The sequence below is a fragment of the Benincasa hispida genome, chromosome 11 (genome assembly GCF_027475165.1).
Source record: "Benincasa hispida cultivar pf3 chromosome 11, pf3_genome.v1.1, whole genome shotgun sequence".
In the NCBI taxonomy this organism is placed as follows: Eukaryota; Viridiplantae; Streptophyta; class Magnoliopsida; order Cucurbitales; family Cucurbitaceae; genus Benincasa; species Benincasa hispida.
Genome location: NC_143488.1, coordinates 28,085,863 through 28,103,183, shown reverse-complemented (window position 1 = coordinate 28,103,183; position 17,321 = coordinate 28,085,863). Strand labels below are relative to the sequence as shown.

The window sequence follows — 17,321 nt, the reverse complement described above, 5'->3', positions numbered from 1 at the left end:
TGAAAGAAAAGATTTTAAATCTACCAACCATAGAAATAAACAAGAAGGACACAAAAGAAAAGAAATTTGAGACAAAGAAGAGTACCACCTTACGTACAATAGAAGGAGGAAATGTGAAGCTTTGCTTGATCTCTAATAAATTGAACACTATGACAATCAATAAACAAATGCTTTAGTAATAATATAAAGAAAAAAATGAAAATGACTTAACAGGAGATGTGATAAGTAACACAAAAGAGAGGGTATGGGAAGAGACTTACCAGCAATTATGTGGTAAAGATGGGGTTGTCCTCATAGTTGTAAGGAAAAGAGGTCTCAAGAAATAGAGTACACCTTGGAAATAAGTAGGTCTCATTCATGGATAGGTCAAAGTATAGGTCTCATTCATGGGTAGGTCAAGTTTAGGTATATCTATGGTAATAAGCACACCTTGGAAACTCCACCTAGTGAAATAAAGTGAATAGTGTACCATTGAGATTAGGAACCAAACACATCAATTTCACTATTGTCATTCAATTTCACTACTGTCAATCACATCAACAGGGTACTTACAAACCACTACTTTAAGAACCACTACTTGCAATCAAACTAGAGTAAACCAAACAAGAATAACTTGGGAACCAAACAAGAGTTATGACATAGTTGCAATGAGATTGGAAAAAAAAACAAGGAAGCCAACAAACAATCAACTATCCTAGTATTATGCTTAGACAGTAAGACCAACCTCAGAGCAACGAAATTCTTTCTTAAATCGTTCTGAATTTCGAATAATATGATATATCATGGTAAATTAGATACATTGATCATTAGAGTCAATGCAAAAAGAGTCATTGAAATAGTAGCAAAATAATCAAAGACTGATGATCAAAGACCCATAATCAAAGACCAAGAATAGAAGCAATGTAAAAAAAGTCATTGAAATAGTAGTAAAATAATCAAAGACCGATAATCAAAGACCAAGAACAGTAGTAATGCAAAATGAGCCATTGAAATAGGGGCAAAATAATCAAAGATTGATAATAAAAAACCAAGAACAGAAGCAATACAAAAAGAGTCATTGAAATAGTAGCAAAATAATCAAAGACCAAGAACAAAAGCAATGCAAAAAGAGTAATTGAAATAGTAGCAAAATAATCAAAGACCAAGAATAGTAGCAATACAAAAAGAGTCATTGAAATAGGGACAAAATAATCAAAGACCAAGAACAGAAGTAATGCAAAAAGAGTCATTGAAATAGTAGCAAAATAATTAAAGACTGATAATCAAAGATCAATAATCAAAGACCAAGAATAGAAGCAATGCAAAAAAAAAATTCATCGAAATAGTAGCAAAATAATCAAAGACCGATAATAAAAAACCAAGAACAGTAGCAATGCAAAAAGAGTCATCGAAATAGGGAAAAATTATCAAAGAATGATAATCAAAGACCAATAATCAAATACCAAGAACAGTAGAAATGCAAAAAGAGTCATCGAAATAAAGGCAAAATAATCAAAGACCAATAATTTAAGACAATAATCAAAGACAAAACAGAATAGAACACTGAAATCAAGCATAGAGACCGATAATCAGACAAAAACAGTAATTGAATATAACAGATACATTGACCATCAGAGATCGATAATCAAAGACCAAGAACAAAACATTAAAATCAAGAATAAGGCAAAATAAGCTTACATTTGTCAAGGAAAAAAAAAAGGAAAAAAAATATACAGTGGCTCATCATCGGTTAGTGAAGAGAAAGAAGACTTACCATTGGATCTAGTAAGCCTACCAAGATCCGAACACCATCCTTCATCCCTTACCATGCTCCAAACGAGGATCTCCATCTCCTACCAAGCAAGATCCGAGCTCCAGCATGGCTGTACGATTCGGACTCAGATAGACAAGAGGGACAACATAAAAGATTGGAGAATCGAAAGAAATGGCAAGGGGAAACCCTCATTTGAAGCAAAGAGAGAAAAGAGAACCGAAAGAAGCGACAAGATAAAGGAGGCATGGGAGTGGCGTTCGAAACGGCAAGATGAAAAAGGACAGGTTACGAATCTAGAGAAAAACATAGATCTAGACTACCAAACATATCGTAGTCTAGATCTACGAAGGATTTCTTCAAACCTGACAAAAGAGAACCACAATAGCAATCGATCGGCAGGAACGGAGAAGAGAAAACTCCAAAACCCATCAGGAAAGATGTCGATCGGGAACAATGGAAAAAATCTAAGGAGAAGAGATGGAAGAAAATGGAGCAAAATAATCGAGCGCTAATCGGAGTAAGAAGAACGAGGGAGAGTAAGGAAAATGAGGGAGAGTAAGGAAAACGGGGGAGAGTAAGGAAATGGACCAAAATAATTGAGCATTTAAGTGAGATAATTTGAGCCCCAAACGTTGGATTGGCTATTATAGCCACCTGCCTAATTATAAATAGGGGGCCCTAAATTCTTTAAATTTTTGTATTTACTAAACATAAAATTAAAATTTTATGGGTGTTTAAGCCCAACTTCAAGTGGGGCCCACTCCATGTTTAAGGCTTCATTTATAATAATTGATGTTTTCAACTAGTATAGCCTACAATTAACCACAATATTACTATTTCAAATTCATCTTTGTTATCATGTTTACTATTTGTCACAATATTTACTATTTCATACTCTTCCTCTCTTTCCCTCTATATTAATGTGTTTACTATTTCCTACCCATACTAAAATAGTCTATACCTCAAACATAGACTATTATAATCGAGACTAAAATAGTTTATGATACATGTCATAAAATGTATGTTATAGGGATACTTATACGATTTTACTTAGGAAACATGAGCATTTTCAAATGTTTTATTCTAAAAGTGGTCTTAAGTGAGTAAACTGATTGTATAGAGATGTCTTTGGGCTTAAGAGTGAATTTTCATTGATTTTGATTGATTTTGTGCGCTTTTGTAGGAAATTTTGACTAAATTGGAGAAACTACGTCAATGCGCCCACATCACCAGAATCAATCTAACTGCATAAAAAAACCTTAATATCTGGAATTTTTACCCAACCATCTACAATTGACATTTTTATGGCTCATACCTGTTCTTCAACATTGAAATCATCAGGTAGTCATCTGTTGCACCTATTTCGACTCTTCTCCAACCAACTTAGGCCAATAAAAGTGTGTAAATCCTACTTTTTCAATGACTTATGCTCCATCCGAGAAATTAAACCATCCTTAGTTTGAAATCTCGTCCTCCAAGTAAACAAGTTTCAAGAACGAAAGTTCCATTGAGGGTTGAAGGCTCTAGATCATCCTTATCTCGTGAAAAACATGTGGAAGGATAGGATTCATCCTTGAAAAAGGAAAACCATCCTAGGGAAAAATTAAGAGAGTAAGAGATTGTCACAAGGCTTCATTCTAGCATTATTTTAGTTCATTATTGCATTTTTTGCTTATTATTTTTTCCTTCTTATCTCGTTAGACATTTTATCTTATAGTCATGATTTTTTATTTACTGAAATCAAGTCATTTATCATTAATCATAAGCTAAATTCTCTAAGAGGTTTGATAATACGGATACCCTAGAGTTTTATGGCTTGAGCAATGCTTACACGTCATGCTGCTTTATTTATGGATTTCCCTTGTGGATTTTAAAGATAGAAATAGTTGAGTTAAATTGGCCACTTAATTTAGAAATCTAGTGGAGTCTTAGCACTGAGAAGATTAGAATATGAACTTCTATCACAAAGGGATATGGGATTAAGAGCTTAGAGGACTGTCACGTAGCCTTAGAAATTGGGACACCATAGGATAAAGAGTTACATGTGAATAAATCTAAGATCCAGGTGACCATAGAAATATAGCCATTAACTGCATAGAAATTTTAAAGGAACTTTACCCAAGACCAAATAGGATGGGTGTTCTGTCCATGACTGAGTCACTATCCAGGTATGATGTGACCGCATTGCCTAAGGCACATCACCTAATAGGTTAAAACATTATCATATCCTTGTTCAATTATTCTTATTCATAGTTTTTAATCAACAATCTGCCTATTCACAACTAATATGTTACCTTCGGCCTCGTTGTTTCATTGACCTAATAAAATTGAAAGTCAACTAGTCTCAAGGGATTTCACCTTTAGAATGCTCCAATGTATATTAATGCAATCGATAGTGTATGCTTGCAGTTAGACCATCTTTCATCCTTAATTTCTCTCACCGCATCACTCATACACATTCAGTTAATCAGTCTACCACCCGAAACACGGATTATTATAACCTATTATAACCCACAAACTATAATAATCACTAACTATAATAACCAATTCAATGCCTCAAATGCCCCCTTAAGGTTTCATTAAAAAAAAATAATCAATCTTATATAAACTACATCCATTGATTTTAAAAAAATTTCAATTTTGTCAAGAACATGTTAGACAAAATTTCATTACAACTAAGACTGAGACTACATATGTTTAAAACAGCTGAGACTCAAAATAAGAACAGGAACATTTCTCCAAATGCCTATCTTTGGCACTTGAGACTTGGTAACATCAATCTCAATAGAATTGAGAGATTGGTTAAGAACGATCATTTAAATCAGTTAGAAAATAGTTCATTACCACCATGTGAATCATATCTTGAGGATAAAATGACTAAAAGATATTTTTCTGGAAAAGGCCTTACAGCCAAAGAACCCTTAGAGCTGGTGCATTCAGACCTTTGTGGTCCAAGGAATGTTAAAGCTAGAGGAGAGTATGAATATTTCATCAGCTTCGTTGATGATTATTCAAGGTATGGCCATATTTACCTAATGCATCACAAGTCCGAAACACTTGAAAAGTTCAAAAAATATAAGGTTGAGGTTGAGAACCAATTAGGTAAAAGGTTTAAAACACTTTGATCAGATCGATGTGGTGAGTATATAGGCTTAAAATTCTAGGACTATTTGATAGAACATGAAATTCAATCGCAACTCACAACACCTGACACACCTTAGCAAAATGGTGTAGCAGAAAGGAGAAACATGACCTTGTTAGACATGGTTCATTCTATGATGAGTTATGCCCAGTTGCCAAGTTCTTTAGGACACGTAGTTGACCATACAGTGTATATATTGAACATGGTTCCCTCGAAAAGTGTTTCAGAAATACCTTACGAGTTATGGAGAGGACGTAAAAGTTACATCACTTCAGGATCTGAGGATGCCTACCACATATATTGGTGCAAAATCCAAAGAAACTGGAACGTCGTTCAAAGGTATGCTTATTTATAGGTTACCCTAAAGAGACAAAAGGTGGTTTCTTTTATGATCCTTAGGAAGATAAGGTATTTGTATCGACAAATGCAACTTTCCTAAAGGAAGACCATATCAAAAATCATCAACCTCACAGTAGGCTAGTAATAAATGAAATGACCAGAGAAACGACAAATGCATCAACAAGAGTTATTGATCGAACAGGTCCATCAACAAGAATTGTTAATAAAACTGGTATTTCACATCCTTCTCAAGAGTTGAGAGTGCCTCGACGTAGTGGGAGGGTTGTGCTACAGCTTGACCAGTACATGGGTTTAACTAAAACTCAGGTCATCATACCAGATGATGGCTTAGAGGATCCATTAACTTTCAAACAAGCAATGAATGATGTCGATAAAGACCAGTGGATTAAAGGCATAAATCTTGAAATTGAGTCAATGTACTTCAATTCAGTCTGGAATTTTGTAGATCAACCAGAAGGGGTAAAATCCATTGGTTGCAAGTGGATCTACAAGAGAAAACAAGACCAAGCTGGTAAGGTAGAGACCTACAAGGCTAGGCTTGTGGCAAAAGAGTTTACCCAAAGAAAAGGGATGGATTATGAAGAAACCTTCTCTCCTATTGCCATGATAAAGTCTATTAGAATACTCTTGTCCATAGTTACCTTTTATGATTATGAAATCTGGCGAATGGATGTCAAGACAACTTTTCTAAGCGACTATCTTGATGAGAGTATCTATATGTCTCAACTAGAAGGGTTTGTAAAACGGGGTCAAGAGCAAAAAGTTTGTAAGCTTAATAGATCCATTTATGGGTTGAAACAAACATCTCGATCTTGGAATATGAGATTTGAACAAAATGTTGGTGAACCTTGTGTTTACAAGAAAATCGTTAACAAAACTGTCGCTTTTTTGGTTCTATATGTTGATGATATTCTACTCATAGGAAATGAGGTAGAATTTCTGGTTGACGTCAAGAGATGGCTTGCTACGTAATTTTAAATTAAAGATTTGAGAGAAGCGTAGTATATTTTTAGGATCTAAATAGTTAGGAACTGTAAGAACAGAACTTTAGGATTATCTCAGGCATCTTATATAGACAAGATGTTGTCTAGATATAAAATGTAAGATTTCAAGAAAGGAATGTTACCTTTCAAACATGAAATTCATCTGTCTAAGGAACAAAGTCCTAAGACACCTAAAGAGGTTGAAGTTATGAAACGAATTCCATATGCATTAGCAGTAGAAAGTTTAATGTATGCCATGTTGTGTACTCATCTCGACATATGCTATGCAGTTGGAATTGTCAGCAGATTTCAGTCCAATCTAATATATGATCATTGGACTTCCGTTAAAAACATCCTTAACTATCTTTGGATAACGAGGAATTATATGCTCATGTATGGTGGTAAGGATCTGATCCTTACTGGATATACTGGTTCTGACTTCCAGATTAATATTGATTCAAGAAAATCAACTTTGGGGTCAATATTCACTCTAAATGGAGGAGCAGTAGTATGGAAAAGAATAAAAAAAAGTTGTATTGCTGACTCCACAATAGAAGTTAAGTATGTAGCTTCAAGCGAGGCAGCTAAAAGAAGCAGTATGGCCGAGAAAGTTCTTCACTGATTTGGAAGTGGTTCCAAATATGCACCTTCCGGTCACCCTATATTGTGATAATAGTGGAGCGGTTGCAAACTCAAAGGAACCTAGAAGCCATAAACGTGGAAAGCACATCGAGCAAAAGTACCATCTGATCAAGGAGATTGTACACAGAGGAGACGTGATCGTCACGCAAATAACCTCACAAGACAACTTGGTTAGTTCTTTTACAAAGGCCCTCTCGGCTAAAGTATTCGAGGGTCACCTAGTGGGACCAGGACTACGAGATACATAGTTCTAGGGCAAGTGGGAGAAATAATGGGTATCTGATGCCCTAGTTTTTGTATTTATTCTCTCATTGCACTCAACATTATATATATTTATCCACTGGAGTTTTAGTTCAAGTGGTAGTTTGTTTGGTTGTATGTCCTAAAACTCGCAGTTTTTAAAGTTAAACATTTTCTTTTATCAATAAAGATGTTATTCAACATTTATTCAATAAAGTTGTTATTGAATTTGTAAATTGCACTTATAAAGACTAAATCCAATAAATTAAGATCCATAGCTATTATATGAATACTTGAACTTTATGTGGAGACATAAAGATGGATCAAGTTCAAGTAAATAGCCAAAATGGTCTATAGTATACGAATAAGGTTGGGTACCTTATTTTGGTAACACTGTCGGATGTCGTTCACTGTATAGTTGTTACAATATGCTGTATGGTGCTACAAATGGAGTGATCTTGATTTGTTCGTGTATTGACATGAGGAGTGGGAGTGTCCTATGCAATGAGTTTGCATAAAATCGGACCAAGAAATAAGTCACTCTTACTTTATAACGTTGTTTACTGTTTAAGACTGACTATTTCGCATAGATGATTTAGGTAACTCGATCTTAATTTTGAGCTAACTATGAACTCCTGTTTATTCAGAATTATCCTTAGATTTGCATAGGTGAGGTTTAGCTCAACAACGTCGGCTCAATAAGCTTCTCATTTCAGGGGTAAGATCGGGTAGATAGCTAGGGACATAGGATGCAAGATGGAATTCACGCCTACCTGATTTAAGGATGGGAGAAAGGTTGTTCTCTTAAGTGCTGAATCCAGGTCTTGAACAAGGGGTCCCACCCTCTCATTGGCCTGAGAGAGATCCAGTTTAGGGATTGGATTATAAACCAATTGTTCATTAGAGGATCAATGGAATTTAAGGAGCAAGATGTAATTTTGGGGATAAAACAACATTTGACCCAACCGTTATTACGAACAACCTTTAAAGGGTCGAATTACTAATTAGGGTGAAATCAAGTGGACACAAATATACACTACTACAAATACAGTGTTTCTTGACGTTTTTAAAAATGTCAAGGAAGCCAATGTCAAGAACGTCGATTTTCTTGAAATTTTTAAAACATCAAGAAAAGTGACATTTGATATTTAAAAAGGTCAAGAAACATATACACTTAACATGTTTGAAATGTCAAGAATATGAGCATTCTTGACAAGGCAAAAACGTTAAGAAATTTTGTTAACTTGAAATGTAAAAAACATCACGAAACACAGACACTTGACATGTTAGAAATGTCAAGAATATGGGCATTCTTAACAAGGAAAAAATGTCAAGAAATTTTGTTAACTTGACAATGAAAAAACATCAAGATATATCTTACTTGACATGTTAGAAATGTCAAGAATATAAGAGTTCTTAACCTGTTAAACATGTCATGAGTATCTATAATCTTGACAAGGAAAAAAATGTCAAGAAATTTGCTTGTGATTTTTTTAGAAAAATCTACAATTTTGATGTTTTTACCTATAATTGCTCTTGCATTTCGATCCAACAACCATATTTGGTATATATATGACATACATTCATGAATCAAATAAATAATTACATACATTGAAAAACTTATATATCAACCAAAAACCACTAATATCTCTTTATAAAAACTTAACTTCTTTAACATTGTCAATAGTACAACCTAAGGATCATAATTCTAACAGTCAACCCATATGGACACTTCCAAAACAATATAAGGAACATAATTCTAACAGTTAACCCAATATGAATAGTTTCAAAAAATACATTTCCAAAACTTCTATCAAAACCATCCATTTATCCACATAAAATCTATCACATGTACCAATCCAAGATTATCCCCCATTCCCCTCCTCCGGTGCATATTTGAACAATACCAAAAGATATTACACCTATATGGATATGGAATAAATCTAGAAATTGATCAGCCGAAACAAACATATCCAAAATGACTAACCACGATCACATGTAGCAACCCAAAAATTCAGCCAATTCTATATGCACCTCGTCTAACTCGATTTGTGAGTACGAGTTCCTTGTATCAATCTTTAAACATAAAAGTCAAATATTATAATGGATTATAATGTCGAAATAACAATAACATACCAAATATGAGATGACAACACTTCTTTTGGTCACAATATCTTTCATATACCTGATGACGTAGTATTCACATTCGGTGCTCCCAACTTGTAGAGGACACTACAGAGAAAAAAAAACAGTAAATAAGAATGAAATAATCCTTACGCACTAGATGTTTACTTAATATAATAAATAAGTAGTCATTGTTAATTTATACTTGCCTTTACTGTTCTCCATAAGGTTTGCCTCTGGCTTTTTTTATTATTTTTTTAAGATTGAAACATCGCAATTGCCCTATTTGTCAAGAAATAACCACAAATTCTAAAATAAAGTACACTTTAAAACAAACACTACAAATGGAAAAGGTTAACTTACATGTCAGTTATATATCTTATATCTACCCGTGATGTTGTCCTTATTGAGTCTAGGTAGTACACAGTATCATCATATGTATTTACAACAAGTAGTGTCTAGTGACCACTAGTTAATAAAATATAATTAGTATTTTTATTGCTAATAGAAATTGATAAAAACAAAATGTGTTTTAATTCATCTAGGATTAAAAGGAGCAAGAACTATTTGATTTGCTTCTGAGACCATCAGTCTACTACACAGGTTTTGAGTTTTAACTTCCTAAGAGTTATGTCCAGAGAAAATGAGAGATGGATCTACAAAAGTATATTACGAACTTTCCTTTGAATCAATAAAGGATGAGTGCAAGTACCTACAAAAGATTTATAACATAAATATAGACGACCAAAATTGGAAAAATAATGTCAGAACTAAAGTCTACAAAAGTAATAACATTACTTAGACCATGTAAGCCACCAAAATCATTGTCTTGATTTCATCCATATTACAAAAATTAATTATGTCCTCTCGCACGACACAACTCTTTCGATTGATGCCAAAAAGTCCAACTGAAAATACTAGACTCTTTGGTCATCACCTTCTCAACATATCTAAGAATGGATTTCAAAGATACCGAAAGAACTGATGTTGAGTCACTAACTTCTTTTTTCTTAGTCATTTCCATTGAAGATTTTCAAATCTTCTGCGTTAACATAGCAATAAAAGTATATAAAGCAGAAAAATTAGGCATTCGATGAACTTAATTGATTTTATTAGTGTCACTTACCTTAAAGATTTTCAAAACTTCTACGTTCTAATTTACATTCACCTTTATCTTGTCTCTTCGTTTCTTTGGGGACTTAATCTCCTTGACATTAATCTTCTCTTTCTATTTCTTTTCATATGCAGTCTTCGTCTTGTCTTTTTGTTTATCTTGAGATTCGATCTCATCTGCTAAAAATTTTCTAGAGCAACTTCCATGTCCAGAAAATGTAGAAGATGACATTTGAAGATGAGCTTCTAATTCTTTAACACGTTGACGAAGTGCTTCATTCCCACTTACAATTTCCTTGTTTTCATCCTTCCTATGTTTTGATTTTTGTTTCATTGTATGAAAGTAAGCCATTGGAGTAACAAAACCACCAACCCTACGCACACGCCCGTGCCTTTCTTGAGTACCCAAAGCTTGTGTTAAAACATCATTTGGAGAGTGATATTTGTGGTACAATGGATCAGTATTATTCTTTGAGATCTCATCCTAAAAAGAAATGAAATTTAATATAATTAAGCTATATGTCATATACTTCATGTAAATTGAATAGTTGTCTTACTATTCAGTTGACGACTTGTTAAACATCTCCATTGTCGTATTATCTTTTTTTATTAACTCGAGCCTTCTTCCACATGTTAGCTCGATCAAAATCACTTTCATTTGAAGATACTTTCTTCTACATTCAAATGAAGAAAAAAAATTAGATATTGTGATATATTTAGGAATCATGAGAACATATACTAAATTTTTACTATCTCCTCAACAAGTTTAGCATAACCTTTCCTGGAAATTCGATGATTGTACTTACTCTTAGATCGACGTTCTTGTCGCAAGCGTCTTTTTTCCTATACAAATGTAATGATTATTAGTAGGAATGACATAACAAATATTTATAAAATTAAAATGAAAATATTATTCATACATGAAACTTTACACACAATCTCGATCTTACAAACTCTTCCCAATGACTTTGATCAATAAATGAATATTTTCTGGTGGATTTATTAGAAGTTGAGGTTCATCTTTAAATGACATAATGTATTTTGTATAACCAATTCTTAAACTGACAAAAAGTTATACCTGCATTTTCATAACGTTCTTCCTAGATCTTGTATCAATTACAAAGGCAGCCTAAACATTGAAATGTTAGTGAAAACATTATATGTACATCTACAATATTATCAAGACAAAAAGTTGAATATATATACCTCAACTGTACTATATATCTTATCTTTCAACTCAGTAGGCACACGTTTCCAAGATGTATATCTAATAGGTACATGATAATGCGTAGAAGACCAATGAAAGACTTAGCTTCATTTTCACCAATGGATATGCCATCTTCATTGTATTCCACAAACTTCTTTTCTTCCACACTCCTAATACGTGTTACATCAAACATAATAGTAGCTCCTCATTTTATCGTCTTTTGATTGGTGGTTTCACTTGACCTAACAACTACTATTTCCTTGTCACCAAGCTCTAAATCTTCGTCACCCACTGTAATATGCTCCATGTGGTGTATAAAAAAAAACTGGCAATCAAATTTAAGAAAAAATCAACATTCTATACATATTAAACAAACAAAAAATCAAATGCGATTGATAAAAATTATGAATTAAAAAAAATTATCATATTACACAATATAGAACCTACCCATAAAATGTTATGTAGGTATCCATGTGCCTTCACAATTCGATCGTACATATGTTGACTTGTTCTCATCCAAGTCATTATGTACCTCAACATTCGACATATCATTGGGTATTCCTTGATAGTGTAATATTGTATCTCCAAGTTCGTCGTCATTATATCTATCTTTAAAGTCCCTTTGTGGTGGGGTAAGCACAATTGACCATCTAACTGAAGGAACTCTTGACGAAGAGCATCCATGAGCTCGTTCATATCTTTCCTATTTCATTGTGACCGAAATACAACATATACATTCTAACAGACAGTTATGCAATTTAAACTATTTAACAGCATGCTTTGAACAATAAAAATACAAAAAAAAGAGTTCTCATACCAGTTGAAAACCCTCTTCAAGCTTTGAACTCGGACGTAGTGGAAGACCTATACGCAAACTCTATTGCTTAACAAAATAGTCGGCTGCAGCAGCACGATCGTCTACACAAACGGAAGCAACACGAACAATCACGAACAAGTGAACACAGTGGGGACGACACCACCAAAATGGAGCCCTTGGTATTCTCGGAGTGAGATTCCAAAGTGTGGTCTTTGGTGAATTTGGTAGAGGTTGGAGAAAGAGCAAATCACGTAGACGATAAACAAGTGGGAGAGAAAAAGAGCTATATTGTAGCTAAGTGCTTCTCGTTTAGAAGAATTTACACAATCGTATAGGTTTTACTAAGTGGTCGTTTAGTAAATGGAAAATGATCGTTTAGAAAACGCGGCATACTATGTGATCGTTTAGGAAAGCTAAGCGATCGTTTAGGGACTAGCGTGCAATCATTTAGGCGATGAGCGACTATCGTATAAGCTCTCAAACTATGCGATCGTCACATTTTCACACCGATGCCAGTTTTTTCGAACTTTTACAAAATGAAAATTTTTTTATTTTATTCTTCGGTTACCATAACCAAATACGGCTGCTCCCACTAACACACAACCGAGAGAAGTTTTCGGTTAATTATCATATAATTAACCAATTTAATAATTAATGAATATAATCATATTATATTCTTACCCTACAGTTTGATATCATATATCTAATACAGTCATTTCTTCTCTACATGATATAAATCATATTTAGATCTAAATTCCTCCAAAATAATGTATCTCATATATTTAGTCAATTATATCATATATAATCAACCAGTTCCATTATATCATATATAATCGAACTCCCTCTTCTCAATTTGAACATTTCAAATTGACCCAAACACTAATTCTCAACTTTATCCAAGCTACCCAGGGGACCAAATGGACCTGTGGCTCGAAGCTCCAACGGTTTGCGAATAGCTGACTAAACTCTTTAGCCACGAGATCTACCATCTGTTAACTATCAAGCATTCCATTAAAGACCCAACAACTGAACTCTTCTTATCACAGATATATTTCTGTGTCCATTGGATATAACCAATCATGAGTACGACGACCCTTCACAGATGCTCGTAATTAAAACTGGGCTAATTTACCCTTTTTACCCTATACTTACATCTCACTCCTTAAGTACTACTGATTCCTCTAATGAACAATACAACATAGTCCAACTATGTGTGAACACCTCTCGGGCCAAGAGAAGGTGTATGGCGCCACATCGTCTAAGCCCTGGAATCAGCCCTTAAGGGAGCTATCCATCTACTTACCCCTACTTTAGGGAATGAGTGAATTCCATCTTGTGTAGCTGAGTTCCCAGCTCCCAAATCAGACGAATTCCCAAAATGGTAGGTTTGAATCGACGAACTGGCCACTCGCATCCATACAAATCAAAGGACCACCCTCAATGGAAGGAGTTCCCAACTCACTAAGGATTGAGGTAATGTTACCTATGGTCATCCTAGTGAAGTGAAGTCTCTATCCTGAATGGTATTATATAACGAGACGTTAACACTTCGTGGTCAGGTCTTATACAAACTCTTTGTATAGGAGATGTTTGGTTTTATGAAGTGGAAATATGAATGATATGTGTTGATGAAATTGCATTGTGCACTAAGGTTTCCCCAGCGGAATCTAAGTGTAAATTCCTCTGAGTTTTCTGGTAAGTCTAGGGTCGAACATAGGGACTTGTGAAAACAGATTGCATTGGTAATTTTTATGAAAACCTTCCGATAACCAAGTAAATAAATTGAGGGTTTGTTGTTGATTTCGTTGATAAAAAAAAATAAACAAATGCGGCGAAGTTTGAAAAGAGTTGATAAACGGAAGATGCGATGAGTATGCAGTAAACGAGTTGAGAAGGGTTCAGCTAACACTCCCTAGAATGTGTTCATGCTTTGCGATCATGCAACATGCATGTAATAGTAAACCATCTCTCGATGCAAATGCTACAGCTTCTAATGCTAGAACGCATTCGATATATGCGATAAGTCTATAAGACGTACACATAAGCCTCTATTCTTATTTATGCGATAACAGGATAGCACACACACAAATAAGGCGACCACATAATATCATTCCCATCTCTAGGATGCATGCGATGCAAGCTGACAACAACTTATCTCTAAGTCTCTATCTCTTGTTTATGCAATTCTAATCTTGCTCTTTCGAGTCCAGATTCTAACTAGCTCTCTCGAGTCATTAGGTTCTTTCTTTAGACTCTCTCTCGAATAACTCTAAAGGGGTATTTTGCACAGCATAAAACAAGACAATCGCAAGCAATGAACTTCCTAGATCATGTTAGCTTAGTTCTTCTCAACCCATTCGACTAGTTTAGCTACTTATGCGTGCTAAGAGAGTGAACAAATGTAGAAATAGAACTCTCATTGTATAAATATAAAGATGAAGTACAAAATAACAATGCAAGTATAGAATAAAGGGTCTGGTAGAAATCTCTTGCTGCCCAGACATTTACATTGTTTTCTACTTGTGCTCAAAAGATAATCTCGCTCTTGCGAGAGTTGGCCCGCTCTCTGCTTCTTTGCCTCAAGGTTCTCTCTCGAGCTGCCTTGAGCGATCTCCGGCACCACCACTCTTCTCTTGCTCCGCAATGAAAAGGAAAACTATGGATAGAGGCGTGAACTTGTGGAACAAAAGATTGTTAAAACGGTGAACCCCTTTTTTGAAGAATGCCTTTGGTATTTATAGAGCATCCATGGTGAAAGGCGGCTTCTCTTTCATGGTTGTACAGATGGGACGACTTTAATTCCTGACTGATGCGCCGAATAATTGTCACCGAAAAGCTGAATGTACTTTATGACCGTTATCGGCTGTCAACTTAATTCGGATTCGACAGTCATTAGCTTTTTATCCCATCGTAATTAATTAGCCTTTCACCCAGATGCGCCCACCATGTTGCGCTGACCAAATTGCGGCAGTCCTTTTTGGGTGAATGTTTGCGAGCACAATAATCACAAAGCCTTGCGGTGAAGTTGCGCTCGACCAATGACTTCCTACGATCGCAATTCTTGCATTGTATTAACACATATTCTGCATAAAAATACAAAAATCAATTGTTCTAATGCGATGAACGCATGTAACCGCAATATTATGAAATCGATGCTTAATGGACGCAAATTAATATATTTCATCCACGGAATTCAACATTGTTTAAGAACTTAGCACTATGATAACGTGCATTTCTGCCCGTTATCACACCCCTAAATTTAAACAATGCTTGTCCTCAAACATAAGCTAAAGATTCCTTTAGTAAGTCAACCGCAATGTTCTTTTCCTAGATTTCTCAAGGATACTTCATTCAAATCCTATATACTAGGATTTTCTTAAGTCTTATTCAAGTCTCTTCTTAAAATATTTCTAAGACCTAGGGACTGCAAGCTTACCCTTCAAAAGGGCTTTACTAAATTCCGAAACATCGCATGATTTATTTCAAAAAAAAAAAATTTCCACCGAGGTGTCAAATGATTTTATCCTTACATAAAAATTTTCTTCATTGATATTTTTTTCTGACCTTGCGCTGATCCAAGTGCCTTGCCTTCTTTTTGGCTTGCCCCCACAGGTTGGAGTTGTAGTCACTTATTTATTGTTGATCCTGGTGACTTACTTTCGTTTTGGCTTGCCCCCACGTGTGTCATGCGGACATCCAACTACAGGTAAATGCCTTTCATAACTTAACTCTTATCAACATAGGTTTCCCATTGCGTTGACAATAGAGTTGTTATTCTCACAATTTTTTTTTTCAAAATAGCAAGGTTGAAAATAAATATCTCACCCCCAAATTTAAAATGCGGCAATGTCCTCATTGTCAAAAGATTGAGATAAGTCATGTGATGTTCTTAGAAAGCTTCGTAAAGAGAGTTTGAAAGAAAGCTAGCAAACCCCTAACTTCTAGAAATATTTTATGAGGTGACTATTTTAAGATTAAGTTGACTTTAGTATATATGAAAGAAATAGAAGCATATTTTTCTTCACTGAAATCATACTTAGCAAAGAGACATTATGCAGTAACCTTCTAAATTTATCTATGTCAAATGATTGTGGTGATAAAAAAGGATGCGGTGATAAAACTTTGAAAACTAAAATGCAATGTGATAGAGCAAAATTTGAAATAAAGATAAGGAAGAATACACCCCCAAATTTTGCGTTGTCGCCCGCATTGTGTATTGACGCGTCCATCTTTGCGGCGATCTATCTTCTTTGGATTGCGGTGATGGAATAAGATAAGTGGCTGCTTCGTGTAACATCTCCGCAATCCAGCGCCTTGATCGTTGCAAAAAAAACAAAGAGAGGGTCAAATTATTTAAACAAAACAAAACTCGTTATCACAATCTCCATTTTTTTTTTGTAGAAATAGATATAGTAGAATAAGATAGATAAAGGAAAAGATATGGTGAGAATTCCAAATAGTAGAGAAGAATTGAAGAATTGATGCTTCCCAAAACTTGCGTCCCTGATGGATTGTGATCGTTTGATAATGCAAGGACCACCTACTTCCTTCTTTATTCAAAGTTCTTTAGTTCCACGGAGTTGACTTGGTGATGCCAACCTTCTCCATGATATGCCTTTACTCGCTGCCCATTGACTTTTAATATGTTGGTTCCGTCATCATTTGATAATTCAACTGTGCCATGCGGAAATACTTGTCTAATTATGAATGGTCTGGACCAACGTGACTTTAGTTTTCCCAGGAAGAGCCGATGTGAGTTGAAGAGCAAGACCTTTTGCCCGACTTAGAGGTTCTTATCGCATATGCATTAGTCGTGCCAGTGCTTGGTGCGCTCTTTATAAATCTTCGCATTTTCATATGTGTTGTTCCTCTATTCTTCTAGATAAACCAGTTGCATTTTTTGTGCTTCTCCTGCTTTCTTCAAATCAAAATTCAGCTTC

The 17,321-nt window shown here is 34.8% G+C and overlaps 2 pseudogenes; both read right to left on the bottom strand.

The window, feature by feature from the left end:
* Nucleotides 1–9,112: 9,112 nt before the first annotated feature.
* LOC150032559 (uncharacterized) lies at nt 9,113–10,268 on the bottom strand (annotated as a pseudogene).
* Nucleotides 10,269–12,021: 1,753 nt separating this feature from the next.
* LOC150032558 (uncharacterized) overlaps nt 12,022–17,321 on the bottom strand; it is a 34,139-nt pseudogene continuing 28,839 nt past the window's right edge.